Genomic DNA, 18,405 nt, shown 5'->3' on the forward strand with positions numbered 1-18,405 from the left:
CCTATTCCTTCCCTTATCCTTCAGTCTCTTTGGAATTAGCACACTGAAGTTATGATTCTATCTGTAACAGTTAATAGCTGTGTGACCTTGAATAAGTCATTACACCTCTGTAAATCTCAGTAGTCACATTAATAAAATCCTTTATTACTACAAGGATTCATCCTCCTACGGGTTTGGGAGGCTCTTCCATATAAGCAAATCATACAGTCTTTCAGAATACCAATTTCCATGGGGGTAGTTATCCTGCATTGATAGCAGATCATGAAGATGGTCTATAAAAACATAAATCAAGGAAGATTTTCTCTGAAACCCATAAATTCATTAAATTCATCTGAGAAATAATTAAAAATGGTACTATTTTTACTGCTTAACTCATAGTTTTGTGATGACTAATTGAGCTAATGTATATAGGAATATTTTGTAAGCATACAATGCTATATAAACCAGATGAAGTATATGAGAAATTCAGACTAATCAAACTCAAAATGATGTAGGTGTTTATTTCATTCTGCTTTACTAATTCAGTTATATTAACCATGAAATAATACTGCCAAATGGTCCATCTGATCAGATTTATAAAACTGACCATTGAAAGGAAAGCTAAGGAATGAACAAGCATTTATTAAGTGTTTACTATGTGCCAGGCATCCAAAATAACATATTGGTGATTGAACTGCAAATTGGTCCCAGTGTATTAGATTATCAATTTGGAATTATAGAAAATAGCTATTCCTACTTTTTGAATCGATAATCCTAGGAAATAAAATATAGAAATATGTACCAAAATATTCCTTTCCATGCTTTGTTGTGGTAGCAAACAGCTAAAAAAATGAGAATACTAATATAATAATTTAAGGAAAGGTTAATTTAAGTAAAGGTGATCTAGGAAGACTCGAATTCCTGAGTTCAAATCTGGTTCCAAATACTTGTAAACTATGTGACCCTGAGTAACTGAATAATCTTTTTTTACCACACTTTCCTCATCTGTAAAATAATCTGGAGAAGGAAATGATAAAGAAATCTCTATCAAGAACTCTGGGGTCATGGGAAAGCAGATATGACTGAAAAATGACAAAAAAACCCCAATATATAAATTTAATAGAATATTATTTTGTAGTAAGAAACATCAAACTTGTGAAATGTAGAGAAATAGGAAAAGATTATAATACATATAATAAAAAGATAATACATGACCCACGCCCACTTACTCTCAACAGTTATTAAATGTGCTCACTCTTTTTTTTTTTTTTCTTGCAAGAGTATACTGTAAAAAACATCTAGAATGGTGCCAGTAATATAGTAGATGTTGATTGAATAATGGTAGAAATGAGGATGAAAGTATTGCTCATTCTTTTCTTTCTCTCTTTCTCTCTCTCTGCTCTTTCTCTCTTTCCCTCCTTCCTTCCCTCCTTTCCTCTTTGTCTTTGTCTCTGTCTCTGACTCTGTGTCTGTAGTCTGTCTCTCTCTCTGTGTCTCTGTCTCTGCCTCTGTCTCTCTCTCTTCCTGTCTGTCTGTCTGTCTCTCTCTCACACACACACACAAACACACACATACCTCTCCAAAAAACAAACAAACTTAAATCGATATTAGTTGGTAGTAGTTCCGAGGTTATCTTGTCCACACCCTTTTATTTCACAGATGGAGACACCATAGCCCAACAAAAAGAAAGAGCTTCTTCAAGGTCATAAACTTTACTATTGTTGGAAACCTATTACTGACTCTGACACATGGAAAATAATTATTGTTAATACATTTGATAAATATGAATAATAATAGATTCTGATACTTCCCACTGTGATATATATATGTATATATATGTATGAACATATATTTGTATGTAGATATATACACATACATATTATATATCTAAATCTATGTATCTATCAGATCTCAAAGGTTGCTACAAAAACAACAGAAGTTTCTATGTTTAAGTCTCTGAAAGAGAATTAGTTTAGTTCTTGTAAATCCTTCCTATATTCCAGCATCCATTGTCTTTCCATCCAGCAAAACTTCTTCTGACATGCTTATTGATAGAGTAAAAGAAAAGTATCAGAACCTACATTCACTTTGGCAATGACATGATTTCATGGTTAGTTAACAGATGATAGGCATGGAGGAAGCCATGTAGTATCAACAACCACCTGGAGAAATCAAAAAGATCTGTCTTCCCCTGTACCTAATGCAGCTCTCTTGGCTTAATGCCCTAAAGGGCAGACTTTCTTTCTGCTGATGGTTTTATATTTTCTAAGAATGGTTAAAGAATGCTATTGAAACAATGCCTATACCATACATACCAAGGAAGTACTTTAGCACTTTACTGGTCAAAAAAGGTTTTTTGCTTTACAAACATGTCACTGGATGGTCACAAAAATCCAGTAAGACAGGTAGTGCAGAAATTATTATTCCTATTTTGCATGTGGGAAAACTGAGGCTCAAAGAGAAAAAGTAATATGTTCATGGTCATGCAGTTAAAAAAGAAGTAGAAGACAAAACTTCTGATTCTACATCCAATTCTTTCCTTCATTTTGTCTGAACTGCCTCTTGCTTATATACTGAATTGTATCAAAAGGTTATTGATGTAGAGCCAAAAGAGACCCCCAAAACCAAATAATTTTTCAAATTGTGGAAATTGAAACACATATTTAAGTTATTTATCCAAAGTCATATAGATAGTAAGCATATGCAGCAGCATTTGAACTTGGGTGCATTGACTTCAGTTAGTATTTCCCTTCACCATACCAAGCTGCCTCTTATATTTCTTTTGTGTGAATTTTAATGCATTTTACCTGTTTTTGCCTTGATTATTACATTATATTATATTAAAGGCTCTTTAAAGTCAAGGAAGCATACTTGGAACTAGGAAATGTTGTGGTGGATATAGTTGTGGTTATCCTAGATCTGGACTGCCTTGTCACTGCTCACTAAGTAATGAAAAATTACTGTGGAATATGAATGATAACAACATTGATGACAACACCAAAAAGTAATACCTGGAATTCAAGTATTATAATCTAAAAATGTTGCTCATAATAATTTGCATGTAATTCATAAAAAATTAAGAATAATATTTATAATAGATATAGCAATAATGAATACTGTTAAGCTCCAGTTTATAGGATAGGACAAGTTCTCAAACTACAGAGACCTAAAGCAAGGAACCAAAGCCAAGAGAGACCAGGAAGAAGCTCCATCAGTGATAATGATTTATTTCTATTCACATTGTTATTATGTTCAGGGAACATTTGAAAGGTGATCTATACATTCCAACTTCTTCCTTCAATTATAGAAATTAACTATTATATCTTTCTTCATAATGACCTGATAACTGTACCATATAAAGTTCATAGAATGTTTCTACCTCTCCAACATATTTTTATATTTAATTTTATATGTGTCATATAAACTTTTGTGTGGACAAAGACACAGAGACTGAGTCACAGATGCAGACAGACAGACAGACACATATACAGAAGAGAAACAGAAAGACACACAGAGACAGAGAGACAATCAGAAACAAAGACAGACACATACAGAGAGGAGAGAGTCAGTCATCCAGCCACAGAATCCATAATTCTTAGCATAAGTCCTGGAAAATGGTAAATTCTAAATCAGTACTTGATTAGTTGAAAATTGATTAAAAATAATAAGAGCAAAATTTCCCAGAACTATTACTATTTGATTCCCATAGATTAAGACAAAAATGACAAAATCTTACATTTATCTAGTTTTATATCTTTTGAGTCCTACAACTACCATATAAAGTATATACTATACATACTATAGTATGTATAGTTATATATAACTATTTTAAAGATGAAACTGTGGCTTGGTGAGTGTAGGAATGTGCCACCTAGTTGCTTCCATATAAATTGTAGCTATTAATAATAATTATTAACATTATGTTCTTTCCACTGATGAAGATAATAACATACAAAAAACAGCAGCTGACAAAAACTTGTACTAAATATTTCCTAAGTAGCATTACATTTAACAAAGTTCTTTGCAACATTTTTGGCTACAACTACTTAAAGGATATCAAAAGCTAAAAAGCAATGGAAATCTAAACTTATACACCTGGGCTAACAACTACAGAGAACAATATAATAGATATATAGTTGGAGGAAGAAAGATTTGGTCTTAAGAGACCCAAGGGACAAAGATTGATCAGAGGTTTATGAAAGATTCTTTTACTTCTATCCTTTTTTTTTTTTTTTTTTTTTTTAATTCAAACCTTCTAAGAAGGTTCACAGTCTTCAATGGAAACAAACAAACAAAAAAAAAAAAAATGAAAGAAAATAAACAACAACAAATAAAACCTTCTCTCCTCCCTCATTTTCCTCTTGTTAAGCAAATAGGACCTCACATTTTTTCAGTTCTTGGAATTTTCTTTAACAGCTCTGTGTCTACATGTAAACAGAACCAAGCTCATGGCCCCGGGCATATACCAGCAAGAGCCAAGCAGCAAATAGTGGAGGAAGTTATTGTCTGGCTCAGTCTCAACTCATCTCTTGGCTATTTGCAGAGCATTAAAGAAATCCAACAAAGAGTCAACATTGAGGCTCTTATAAGTTCACACAGCAAGACTAAGGACTCCAAAGAGAAAAAAAGGAACTAACCTGAGTTTCCTTATATAATGTCTAGGGTTAACAAATTAGCTATTGTGTTAAGAAACTGTGTTAAAAGTATACTTAAAGTCATGCTTTCATTTAGACCTATCTAAAACTTTAATTCCATGCAACACAAATGTTTATTCAATGCCTACTAGAAGGCAGTTTCATGTAGTCTAAAATTGTTAGTTTTAGGTTGAGAACAGGTTCACATCATACCTCTATTGATAGTCACCTGTGTGACCTTTGGCAAATCATTCAAAATTCATCTATAAAATAAGAAGATGGTACCAGATGACTTCTAAAGTTTCTCCCAATTTAGAATCCATGATCCTTTGACCTTACTGCAAAACAATGTGCAAGTTGCTGAGAATATAAAGCCAGAATCAGGACTTCAGGATCTGACACTCATCTGGGGAAGCTATATATATATATATATATATATATATATATATATATATATATATATAAAACACACATATAAAGAAAATATGAAGTAATTTCCTGAAATAGGTCAAGAAAAGAGAAACTAAAGCAGGAATGGAATAAAGAGAGTCTTAATCTTGAAGTCAGGAAAGATTATTTGAATTTTGCCTGTAGTAATGATGAACTTAGAAAAGCCACCTAGTTTCTAGGTTTCTAGTAGTACTTTCAATTTTCTCATCTGTAAAGTGAAAGAATCTAACTAGATGGTCTCTAAGATCCTTCCAGATAAAAATGTATGATTCTATGATATAAAATCTTTGGAATATCACTAATATTAGATTGGAGCTATATTTTAGCTATTTCATAGCTTCTTATGTAACTTAGCATATACAAGTTTCATAAATTTAAAAAAACATACTCAAAGTTAAAGTCATATAAATTCAATAGGACAGTAATTCACTGACTTGATCTCTTTGATGGCAGACAGACTGATACTACTAATATTATAAAATGTTCTGAACTTGAGATGGGTAGATGATTATGGAAGGTGAATTCCATTTCAGTTTGTTTGATGGAAAATTTGTAGGGTCTTAGATTTGGGAGGACCCACTATTTTCAAAAGGAGGATATCATGTCAACTGGAAAGTCAGATTCTCTAGAATGATGTGTCTGAATTCATTTAGGGATGAGTTTCATGTTTCTCTAATGATACGAAATCTAAATTACTTACACATATTTATATTAGGAAATTCAATTTGAAACAAGGTAAATATGAGGGTGATAGAGAACTCTGAATATGTCTATAAGGTGTGTGTGTGTATGTTTGTGTGTGTGTGTGTACAAAAATGTTTTTCTGGGTATAAGGGCAGAGAAGAAGATGAGAACATATTATAAACCTATCCCTGAAAATCTGAGGTAGGGCCATCTTAAAAAAATGCTTAAGCTGTCTAGTTGTATTTCTGATATGCTCTGTCAGGTTGTATCAATCAAGTTAAGTTATAAGTTAAGATGTTACATAATGTGACCAATGCAATCCATAGCAATAAACAAGACTTGTCAGCAGAAGTGTATTCCTGAGAATTCTAGGTAGATGAACTAACTTCACACTGGGATGCTGGGTGGGGGGAGAAGGCATGGATTTTACTTTTTTCTGGTCTAATTTTTAGAGTCATACTTATATCATGAAAATTAAATATACACAGAGAGAGAGAGTGAGTAACAGGACAGAGATACAGAAACTAACACAGAGAGACATACAAATAAAAATCATGTATGTATATGCAGTTATTAGTTAAAGTTCTGCATTTTAGAGCAGGACAGAAGCTGTGTTGCAAGGGGAGAGAGGTGGAGTTTGTGGGACAATGTTTTCTCAGCAGATGTCAGAAAAGCTTCTCAGTGACAATATCCTCATACCCAGCCTCATGAGAAATCTTAGGGATAGAAATTAGGGGAGTGGTTTCAGGAAGAAGCCCTTTCTAATTCTAGGTTTGGTTTTCTTGAGCTTAAGGCCCATGGCCTGAGATGTCTAGAGATGAATTTCCTAACAGTAGGAGTGAAAGCTAGGTTTTAGAGTTACACTTATTTTATAGAAGTGGAACTGAAGCCTAGTGAAGTTAAATGACTTTCTCATGGATACACAAGTCTTGAATCTAGGTTTTCTTTTTACAAGTGCACTAAGAGTTATAATAATTACACATTTATTCTAGTAGATTATTACCTGGCTCTAATTCAAAGCATCTACATTCAAATCACATCTTTGACCTATACTACCAGTGATATCTTGAACAAATCTCTTTAATTCTATTTGATTCAGATTCCTTGTCTGCAAGATGAAAGGGTTAGTCTAGATCAGGAGTAAGGGATCTTTAGTCCATGAGATATATTTGGCCTGAAAAATCATTCGTATAATCAATCTCAGTTCAATAGGTTGGAAATTAGGTATAACAATCTCCCACTACTTGATTTCTATAAATTAATAATTTTATGTGATTTAAGAATGATGTAATAAATATCCAAATAGCCTTTGGCAGAAAAGAGAAAAAAAAAAAATTCCTCATCCCTGGCCTAGAAGGACATAGAGGTCCCTTCTAGCACTGGATATATGAAGTAATTCATTAACTTAATCCTTTCCTTCCTGGTAAACTGAGAAGATTAAGCTTCTAAAAAACATCCCGATTTGTACTAGATCTGTATTAAATCATGTCAGAATTCTAAAGGCTTGATCTTTCTTCTAGTTCTGCATAGAGAGAGCTTTGAGGAAGAATACCATAGAGGAAAAATATATTCTTTAAGAAAAAGTCTCAGTATTTCTCATGGCAGCTTTGTCAACCAAAAGTAGCCTATCTTTATGAATCACATTTTCTGGAAAAAACACAAACAACCTTTATCAAACAGAGCTTTTCATAGAAGATACAACAGCAAAGAATAGCTATAGGCCTACAGTAAGCTTCCAACTCAAGATATTCAATCTCTCTCTCCTCTCTCTTCTCTTCCTCTCCATCTCTCTCTCTCCTCTCTCTCCCTCTCTCTCTCTCTCTCTCTCTCTCTCTCTCTCTCTCTCTCTCTCTCTCTCTCTCTCTCTCTCTCTCTTCTCTCTCTCTCTCTTTCTCTCTCTCTCTTTTTCCTCTTTCTTCTTCTCTGTCTCTGTCTCTCTTTCTTCTCCACCTTCCTCCCCCTCACCCACATTCACATATAAAGTATAGGGAAGTGAATCACTTTTATTTTTTTTTAACTAACTTATATATTTCAAAAAATGCCAAGTAATTATTGATCAGTATTGAGATATTTTGTAAGGGACTAGAAATTTTTGAGAAAGTCCAATATCACAGGTGATTTTTGTTTTTGTTTTTATGTACTTAACAGTTTGGATTCCCTCACTTCCTCACTTAATAGGGATGGTACACAAGAAGAAAAAATAATCCAATCAGTGAGTCATATTCTACCTATATATTTCCTCAATTAATATCTTAGCTATATATTTTTCTTAAGGAAAACAATATTCCAGAGAACTCAAGACTCATATGGTAAATATGGTTCTCACTCGTAGTAAATAGACAATCACTAACCATACAATTCTCATCTTGGGTAATTAGCCTAATTTATGTAATTAACATTACTTAAAAATTTGATTTTCATACATTAATGATATTATCCCAAAACTATTTTGGCAAGAACAAAGTTTTACTAAGGGTTAATTTAGTAAAGTCTATAGATAAATTATAGCATATACTGAGAAATAAAAAAAAAAAAAGCAAAATAGCTCTGAATAGAAACAAAAACAAAAAGACTACTAAAACATAGGCCTCCACTAGTAAGTCTATGAAAGAACAAACTCCTCTTTCCCATTTTAACAGTGAGCACCAATGTTGTCTTTGAATTTCAAGTCTTTGAATTCAACTGAAGAACTGGTGGGCTGATACCATCAATAATCAGATACTGCCTCTCTAAATGAGAACAAACCAGAATACCATTTCTTCCTATCACATCATCCTGATCCAATCTACCATTAGTAATCTATGTTAGGGACGAAATTTATGTGAATAAAGAACAATCAGATGCTTTCACAAAACGATTTTCAAGCAAGATCCCAAGCCATCAATAGTAATGAAAATGACCCAAAACTTCCAACATTGTTTCCAACAGCATGACATTCAGCAAACATATATGCAAAGAATAAATAGCCTTTTTTTTTTACCTTGGTTAGTTATGTCCATCATTGCCCACGAAGGACAGAGTAATCTGGAGCCATTTTGTGAGGCAGCAGCAAGCAGAGGTGTTTATCCTGAAAGGGAGAGAGCATAAAAGACAGGGAGACTTTGAAAATGATTGCAGTTCATCCTGGTGATTCATGCTGTCAAAGTGGAGTGAATAGGGGAATGGGGGAGATGAATAAAGACTGGTTCAGGGAAATATTATATGAAAGTGTAACTACAATGTTTGGTAAAAATCATGTATAACGGTGCTTCAAATGTTTCTCCCAAAGAAGACAGGGGATGTTGGCTAGTTTCATTCAGTTCAATTAACAAATAGTATGTTTAAGGAATTTTGTTATGTACTAGAGATTCAAAGACAAAAATGATTGAGACTCTGCCCTCAAGATGCTCACATTCTATTTGTGAACTTATTTTATTTATATTTATTTAATGTATATAAATGCATATTATTTATATTATATATATATATAAATTATCAATATTATAAATTAAAAATGGTATGGGGATATTTTTTGATTGGTATGTAAATTGGATTTAAGTAAGGCAGAGTTGCATGAAGTCATCGGCCTAACTCTGTCTTCGAGAGCCATCATTGCTGGACATGACTCCAGATTTAGTGGATAAACCTTGGGGTCTTTGATATCTAACCAACCTCCAAGTGCTCCACCTGCTTAACCTGCCTTCATGGCCGTTAAAACAAACTGTTCTCCTCTGCCCAATCTACCAGGGAAAGTCTTTACATGCTTGGGGGAGACACCGCCCCCAACTCATTGTAGAGTTTTAGACTCCTTGGTTACCCTAAATGTTATCTATTTGTCTGCCTCCCTCCCTCCCTCCTTCCCTCCTTCCCTCATTCCTTCGTTCCTTCCTTCATATATATATATATATATATATATATATATATATATATATATATATATATATATATATATATATATATATATATATATATATATGTGTGTGTGTGTGTGTGTGTGTATGTGTATGTGTGTATATATATATATATATATATATATATATATATATATATATATATATATATATATATGTGTGTGTGTGTGTGTGTGTGTGTGTATGTGTATGTGTGTATATATATATATATATACTTATGTGTATCTATCTATTTAGATAGATAGATAGATAGATAGATAGATAGACAGACAGACATAGATGTAGATCATAGAACTAGAGCTAGAAGGGTTTTCTTAGGATACCTAACCTTTCATTTAATAAATGAGTCATCTGAGGACTAAGATTAATTGATTTGTCCAAGGTCATATGAGTAGTAAAAGTGAAAAGTGGGATGCAAACTGGGATTTTCTAAAAAGAAAAAAAATGCAAAGTACTTTTTAGACACAGAGAATAATCATGGCTTTGGATAAGAGGGTAGGAAAAATTTCTGTACATTAAGGAAGCAAAGAATTCTGTAAAGTAGGGCTGAGGAGAAATCATTTTAGACCAAGGGGGTTCCTTGTACAATTACAAAGGAAAAAATGTCATGGACAGAGAATAACCATCAAGTCAGTTGGATTAAAACTAGACAAATGATTTCTTCAGTGATGGTGATTTATGTCAGGCTGCATGTGTAGAAATCTATGAAATTATTGTTTTCTGAAGTTATAAATTTTAATATTTAGCAATTAAAATGGGAAATCAAAGCTTCTTTTCAAATTGTTTAACTTGTACTATCTATCAGTTATTTGTTGTGTGATACCAAATTAATGAAAAATCCTTTGTAAATTTAAAAATGACTATTATAACACATTTTTTTCATTCTAAATAATTATAGCCTCTAGTCCAGGTCTTTTGTGGAAGTATCTGTAAATATCTGCTCTTACAACTGGATTTCATGCTCTTTGAAGGCAGGAATGAGGTGGCATATTTCTGCATTTTTCACACAGTTCTCCATAGTTTTACACCCAGGAAAAGTACTTGAAAAGTTACATAGACATAGAATAAACACTCCTTACCATATAAACTTAATTCCAAGTTGGATGCTAATGAGAGCAGCCATTGGTGTCATGCTTTACAAAGTGTTTTTTCCTTCATAATTCTGTGAGATACGCAGTATATTTTTAACTCATCTAATCTCTAATATGTTTGTATTGATAGCTTTTATTTATAATGCTTATACTTTTCTCTCTATTCCTCTACTTTCCCTTACCAAAGAACAATTCTACTATATATGTATATCTATATATATATGTATATCTATATATCTATATATCTATCTATATATATATATATATATATATGTAAATAGAGTGAGCAACACAGAGAGAAAGAGAGAGAGAGAGAAAGAGAGAGAGAGAGAGAGAGAGAGAGATACTGAGAGAGAGAGAGAGAAAGAAACAGAGAGAGAGACAGAGAGAGAGAGAGACAGAGAGAGACAGAGAGAGAGAGAGAGAGAGAGAGAGAGAGAGAGAGAGAGATACTGAGAGAGATAGTGAGAAAAAGATAGCTAAAGAAAAAATAGCAAAACCAATTCATACATTAAAATATATGCTTTTATATTTTAACATATTTAACATGTATTGGACTACCTGCCATCTAGGGGAGGAGGTAGGTAGAAGGAGGGGGAAATTTGGGACAAAAGGTTAAAAAATTACCCATGTTTTTTAAATAAAAAAGCTTTAATAAAATACAATTTTAAAAGTATACTTTTATTCAGTGTTCCAATGCATATATTCCTATCTCTATGAAGAAGTGAAAGTCTCCCCCATTTTATAACTAAAGTTAAAAGAATTAGTGATGAAGCTGGGACTTGTGCAAGAATTTGGTTATAGACCAGAGACCACCGCATATGAAAATCAATTAAAAGAGCTGGCGATGGTTGCTCTGGATATGGGATAACTAAGGATAAGGATAGACATGATACAGGTTTCTTTGACTATTTGAAGAAAATTTTGTGCAGAATAAGGATTCTTTCTAATTTGTTTGGTTAACAGAATTAAGGGCATATATACAGGCAGAAAAGAGATTTGGAATGGATATAAAGAGAAACTTCTTGACAATAAAAATCGTCCAGTGTCCACTGGACTGTCTAAGGAGGAGATGGGTTTCCACTCATTGGAGGTCTTTAAGAAAGCTTTTAAGCAATTGTAAGAGATGTCCATAGAGGACTCATTTAATTTAGTTATGTGTTGAATTTAGATGGTATCTGAGACTCTTGAAACTAAAAGCTATTATAATTCTATAAAATTATATCTTCTGACTTTACCAGACTTCCTTCCATTGGATATAGAATCAAGAAGAGCAAAAATAGAGTTGGGAGAGATCTGAAAGATGGTCTAGTTCATTCCCATTTTATGAAGCAAGAAACCCAGCCTAAAAGGCTACATGATGATAAAGAGTATATACCATATGGATAGAAATGTTGCGTTTGACCCAAGAATTATACCTTTTCCTTAGATTTGTCATGTGATCCTGGGTGAATCAATTAGTTTTTTAGTTCTCAAGGAAATTTATAAATTGCGGAGAAGGTGTTGAACTACTCGAGTAGAGGGAATTCCCTCATTTGAGAATATTCTACATAAATTATATTTTCACATACTCTATCTATTTGTATGGTTCCATATCAAGTCCTTCAAAAGTTACCAAAAAATCATATAATTTGCTAGTTTGGCAGCTAGGGGGCAAAGTGGGTAGTGTACTTCCTGAGTTCAAATCATGTCTCAGAAATGAACTAGCTATGTGCCATTGAGAAAGACACAATCTCTCTCTCTATATTATATTTTATTATAAATTATAATAATTATTATTTAATTTAATAATAATAAATTACAAATTTTTTATATTATACACACACATATATATACATACATATATATACATATATGTGTATATATATACATACATATATATACATACATACATATACATATAAAGTCCAATGAGAATACATCCTGGTGAAGATACACACACACATTCTTTCAAAAGAAAGAAATAAAAATATCTTATTTAAATGTGATTCAAGAAGGCAATTTACAGAATGCAAACTGTTCAAAAAGTCTTTCATTTTTTGGCATTTGAATCAAAACCTCTATTATCAGAAATAGTTTAGTTCAGGAATTTAATATGTAAGTTTCCAATTGTGTTTCTAAAGAGCTCTTTCTTCTTCATCAATTTGAGACCCTCATACTAATCATAATTAGTCTAACAGTCATAGAAATGGAGAACTAGAAGGGCACTTCTTTAGACACATAGTTTGATACATGAAAATATAATCTCTACTATGTCATGATTAACAAAACTTCATGGAGGCAAATTCATTGCCTCTTAGGGCAATCCCTTCTACTCTTGGACAGATTACATCATCCTCCCATTATCCCTAAATTTAACTCTTTCCACTCTCTACCCCTTGGTTCTATGTAAGCCTTTTGGGTCCAAAGAAAACAAGTCCAATATCTTCTTGCCTTTTGTAGTTCATGTTTGGATATTTTCACAAATTCCCAAAAAAGATGCTGTTAAAGTAATTATAGCTTTCCTCTGAGGACTTTAGTATCTGTGAGGTCTTATTGTATCTCTTAGTTGTCTAAAATCTCCTATTCTAACTACATGGCCAATCAACCTATTAAGAGACCACATATGACTTTGAAAATACTTTCTATTTGCCTTTATAAGCAGAATATGAACATGGATATTGTTTTATTTCTCCAGAATCATATACAATATATCTCTAAATAAATTGTATAAAAAGAAAAACAATAAAGTAGACTTAGATTCATAGCATACTCTTATCTTTTTTTCCTCCACAACAACCACAACATAGGGCCATAAAAGACAAGTATCATCTTGATTTTTAAGCATTTCCTGGGGAGATAACAGAGGCAGTTTTGACTTTGGAGCCAGGAAGAAATAGGGTTCAAGTCCTACTTTTGACGCCTACGAGTAGCATAAGCACAGTAAAGGCACAACTTTTTAGAGGCCACAATGAATATTATAACACATATTATATATGACATAATTCTGCATCAAAGGGGAGAATTTTCCCAGTGGGAGTTCCCAATCCTGGTGAAATTATAGATCTGGATCTTCTCCTCTCCTCTGTGAAGAAAAAGTGAAATTTTTTTGCAAGTGACCATAACAAAAAACATCAAGCTCTTTGTGATCTATCTTTTGGTGATGGGACTCTGTTATTTGGTTTTTATCCATGTAACCCATTACTAGGTCTATACTCAACATTTTTATTTGCTATTTGATTTGTGAAAAAATCCAAACATGAACTACACAAGGCAAGAAGATACTGGACTTGTTTTCTTTGAACACAAAAGACTTAAAGAGAACCAAGGGGTGGAGAGTGCAAAGAGTTAAACTGAGAGATAGGCAAGGTGCTGGAGTGAATAGAGCACTAAGTCTGAAGTCAGGAATACCTAAATTCAAATCTAACCTCATACAGTACCTAGTGATGTAATCTTGATTAAATCACTTTAAATCACTCATCTGTAAAATGAGAATGGTGATGGTGATAATAATAATAATAATAATAATAATAATAATAATAATAATAATAATAATAATAATAATAATAAAGATACCTACTTCCCAGGGTTGTTGCAAGAATCACATGACAGTATATTGGATTACTTACTACTTAGGAAAAGGGGTGGGGGGAAAAGTGGGAAAAATTTTGGAACATGGGGTTTTGCAAGGGTGAATGCTAAAAATTATCTATGCATATGTTTTGAAAATAAAAAGCTTTAATAAAAAATAATCAAAAGATAGGATATTTACAAAGTGCTTAGTAAAGGGTATAACATACAGTTGGATTTTTTAAAATTTCTTCCTCAAATTTTTCAATAATTTATTTATTTATTTAAAACATAAATACAAAATAGGAAAAGAAACAAAACAAAATATTATGATGCACACAATAGAATGGTCTTTTACTCTTCTATATATAGTCTTCCATGACCTGTAGTCTTTTAATGTAACTCCTGTTAGATCTTGTGTAATTAATTTTAATTGTGGCTCTGCCATTTGTTGAATTTTTTTTTTTCTTGTTGCTCATAATATTTTCTCCTTGAGTTAGGGGTTTCTGAATTTGGACACAACATTCCTGTAGGTTTTCCTTATATGTTTTCTTTTGGGTGGTGTTTGGTGGAGGTTTTTTATTTCTACTTTCTCCACTTGTTCTAACACTTCTGGACAATTACATAGTTTGATCATAATAATATTTATTTTCTTCCTTCCTCTCAGAGTTGTGCTTCACTAGGAATCAAAAGTCCAAATTCACTCCAATATTTCAACAGGACTTTGGCAAATGACTTGAATGGAAGAATAATAATTTCATGAAAATTAAGTCATTTAAAAAATTAAAATAGCCATGATAACGATTAGGGAAAATGGCTATCAGATAAATGTAGAATATTTCTTTTTACAAAATGAAGAGGCTGATCTTCTTGATCTCCAAGATTTAAAATTCTATGTCCACAAACTTATTGGACCTTGAATAAGTCACAAACTTCCCAAACTTTAATCTTTTCAACTATAAAGTGAGATTTTTGAATCAGATTCCCTTCAAACTCAAAATCTTATGATTCTTTTCTACTTGAGTATCCTGTGTTTCATGAATTCTTCCATAGAAGTAAACACTTTCTGTTTTGTAAGGTTTTGCTCAGCCCTATTAATTCCATATTCTATGGTCTCTCTCATTTAATTCCATCCCAGTTCATCCTACTCAAATATCCTAAGGTTTAAGATCCCTCTCAGAGCTAATATTTTGTTTTCAGTCTATGTTGTCAAGAGTCCTAAGTGCTAATATTCTATGTTCCAGATTCAATCATCCATTGTTCTAAGGTCCCTCTCAGCTCTTACATTTCATGTTCTAACAATTTGTATTCTAAGGTTTTTCTGCACTCCATCATTTTGTATTTCAACAGTCTATGTTCTAAGGTCCCTTTGAACTTTAACATTTTATATATTCTGTGTCTTACCATTTATTATTCTGAGGTTCTTTTCAGTGTTAGCATTTTTCCCCCTAACAGTCTATATTCTAAGATGCTTTTGAGCACTAACATTCTATGATTGATCCTTTGAATTTGTATTAGTATTGTTGAGAATCGTCTTCTTTTTGCTTCCCAAGCTGTCTTGGCATTAAACAGCCTGCTATTGTAATAGAGCTCTGACAATGAAGAAAATGACAAACGGCCTGACAAAATCAGTGACTGCAATTTCCAGTGACAATGTTTGTCACTGAAGTTTGCAGTTTGTCCTTCACACTTAAGGGGGTTGGACTACGTGCTGTCTCTGCCTGGCCTCTGAGTTAGACAGAACTCTGGGGATAACAGCAGGATGGCTGGGAAAGGGTAAAGAGCCTGTGAAAGAAGCACTATTTATTTATTGAAGCTTTTCTACCTGGTGGGCTGGATATCCTGCCTTGCCTGGGATATGAGGGGACACATTCTGGGTCTATTATGGACATAGTCTTTTTGGTTTCTGCCAGGGATTTATTTATATTATCTATTTAAATCATTATTGAGCTCGATATTTCTGAAACCTCTTTGGCAAGTGGATGTACTCATTGTTTCTAATAACTTCAACTTCCAATACTCATTCAACAAACATTTATGAAATGTCAATGATGTGAATGGGATAGATTAATCAGGTGAAGTCTGAGCATTTAAAGAGATTCACCAATTTATTAAGATCCTACTAATAAACTATGTGCTATCTATTAAGGAAGGTAACATATACACAAATAGAAATATAATATAAATTTATAATAGTAATGTTAACTCATATTTATGTGGTATTTTATATCTTTCAAAGCAGCTTTACCATATTTACTCCTATGAGGTTGGGAAGACATATACCATTATTTCCTTTTTAAAAATAATGAAGCCAGGGTTGAGATAGTTTAAAAGACTTGTCCATAGTGAAATATCTATTAAGTGTCAGTGAGAACTAAAATAAAGATTTTCTGAAATAAAATTCAGAGATCTTCTCATGGCAACAATTGGTTATGCTAAATAAAAATAATATTAATACTTACATAGATGTATATAAACACATACACATGTATGTGTGTATAGTGTGCACATACATATATTTATATTTATACACATGTATATATAGATATAGATATAGATATTTATACACATGCATATATATATACATACACATACATATATAATGTGTGTATCTATTGTTTACAATGTGCCAGGTGCTATACTAAGTGCTCATTACAATTATTTCATTTGATCTTTACAATAACCTTGCAGTTTACTATTATTATTCCCATTTTACAAATGAGAAAATCGAGGAAAATAGAAGATGAATTGTCCACAATCACATAATTAGTAAATGTTTGAAGCTCAGATGATCCTGACTTCAAGTCCAGCTCTCTATCTATTATAATATCTAACTGTCATAAGTGTATATGAGAGAAACAATGTACTTTGAAAACTGCAATGAAGTATAGATCATTTTGAACTATAAGGATTAGGGAATGTTGTCTACAGTAATGTCTACAGGGATCAGAGAACGTTTTATGGAGGAGGACATTTGTGTTAGGTCTCAAATAGCAGATAGAATGTCAGCAGATTTAGGGGAACAATTCAGCATGGGAATGAAATGGAAGTAGAGGGAAAAATCTGTTTCATATTTAAATCAATAGTCAGATTAAAACCTTGACCACTTAAGAACAGGAATATATAATTATGCTGAATTTATTATTGAGAATTATTTTTCTGAGTATAGTGAAACCATACTGTATGAAATTGCATCCTTTAGCAAATAAGAACGCATACAAAGTATGATAAATAGTGAAATAGACTTAATAATAACTAATAACAAATATTTACATAGTGTTTACTATGTGCTAAGTACTTTACAAATATTATTTCATTTAAATTTCACAAAAACCCATATTCCCCATTTTACAGATGAGGAAATGGAGGCAATTAGTAATTGCTTGAGTTTGAATTTGACCTCAGGTCTTTCTGAGTCTAGATCTAGAGCTATATTTGATGGAAGGTTTAGTTTTAACCCCTGGCTGCTCTAAGCCATGAAATCTTAGGTAATTCCAAATTTTAGTTCTCACATTTATAATAGGAGATAAAATCCATGGCTACTACTACTTCATCATGTTATGAAGGCGAGGCAGAAATGAAAAAAGTCAAAGGTAATACTCATTAGAAATTTTATTCTCACTATCATTATTAATACTTCTAAACAGATATAACAATTGATTTTTTTCCTTTACAGCTTCTCGATATTGTAACAGTTTTGAATTACTAATACATGTAATGGCAAAAATGAAAGGATAATTAACATAGGGAAGGCACTAGAATTAAGGGATTGGAGCAGGATTCCTATAGAATGTAGGAATTTAGTTAGGATTTAAAAAGAACAGGAAGGTCAGTAGCTGGAGTGGGAAGAGGGGGTATTCCAGTTATGGCGAAGAGCCAAAGCAAAGTCCCAGAGCAGAAATACAGAGTTTTGTTCACATAATAGCAGGGGAATTAGTGTCTAAATCAAATAAAATGAGGTGTAATATGTAAGAAGACTGGATAAGTAGAAGGGATTAAAGTTATGAAGGCCTTTGAAGGTCAATCAGATTATTGCAAGATCCATTAGAAGTCTACTATAATAACCCACACATGAATTGATAAGAGCCTGTATCACAGTGGTGGCAGTGGCAGAGGAGAGAAGTGGTT

General features: G+C 32.6%; 1 long non-coding RNA gene across 2 annotated transcripts in view; it reads right to left on the minus strand.

The window, feature by feature from the left end:
• Positions 1-8,370: 8,370 nt before the first annotated feature.
• Positions 8,371-18,405, minus strand: part of LOC141563455 (uncharacterized) — a 1,961,515-nt gene continuing 1,951,480 nt past the window's right edge. For both annotated transcript variants that reach the window (XR_012488424.1, XR_012488423.1), the window contains one exon: positions 8,371-8,814. This is a non-coding gene — a long non-coding RNA (uncharacterized LOC141563455). The remainder of the gene's footprint in view (positions 8,815-18,405) is intronic.

Source organism: Sminthopsis crassicaudata, chromosome 3, assembly GCF_048593235.1.
Source record: "Sminthopsis crassicaudata isolate SCR6 chromosome 3, ASM4859323v1, whole genome shotgun sequence".
NCBI classification, from domain to species: Eukaryota; Metazoa; Chordata; class Mammalia; order Dasyuromorphia; family Dasyuridae; genus Sminthopsis; species Sminthopsis crassicaudata.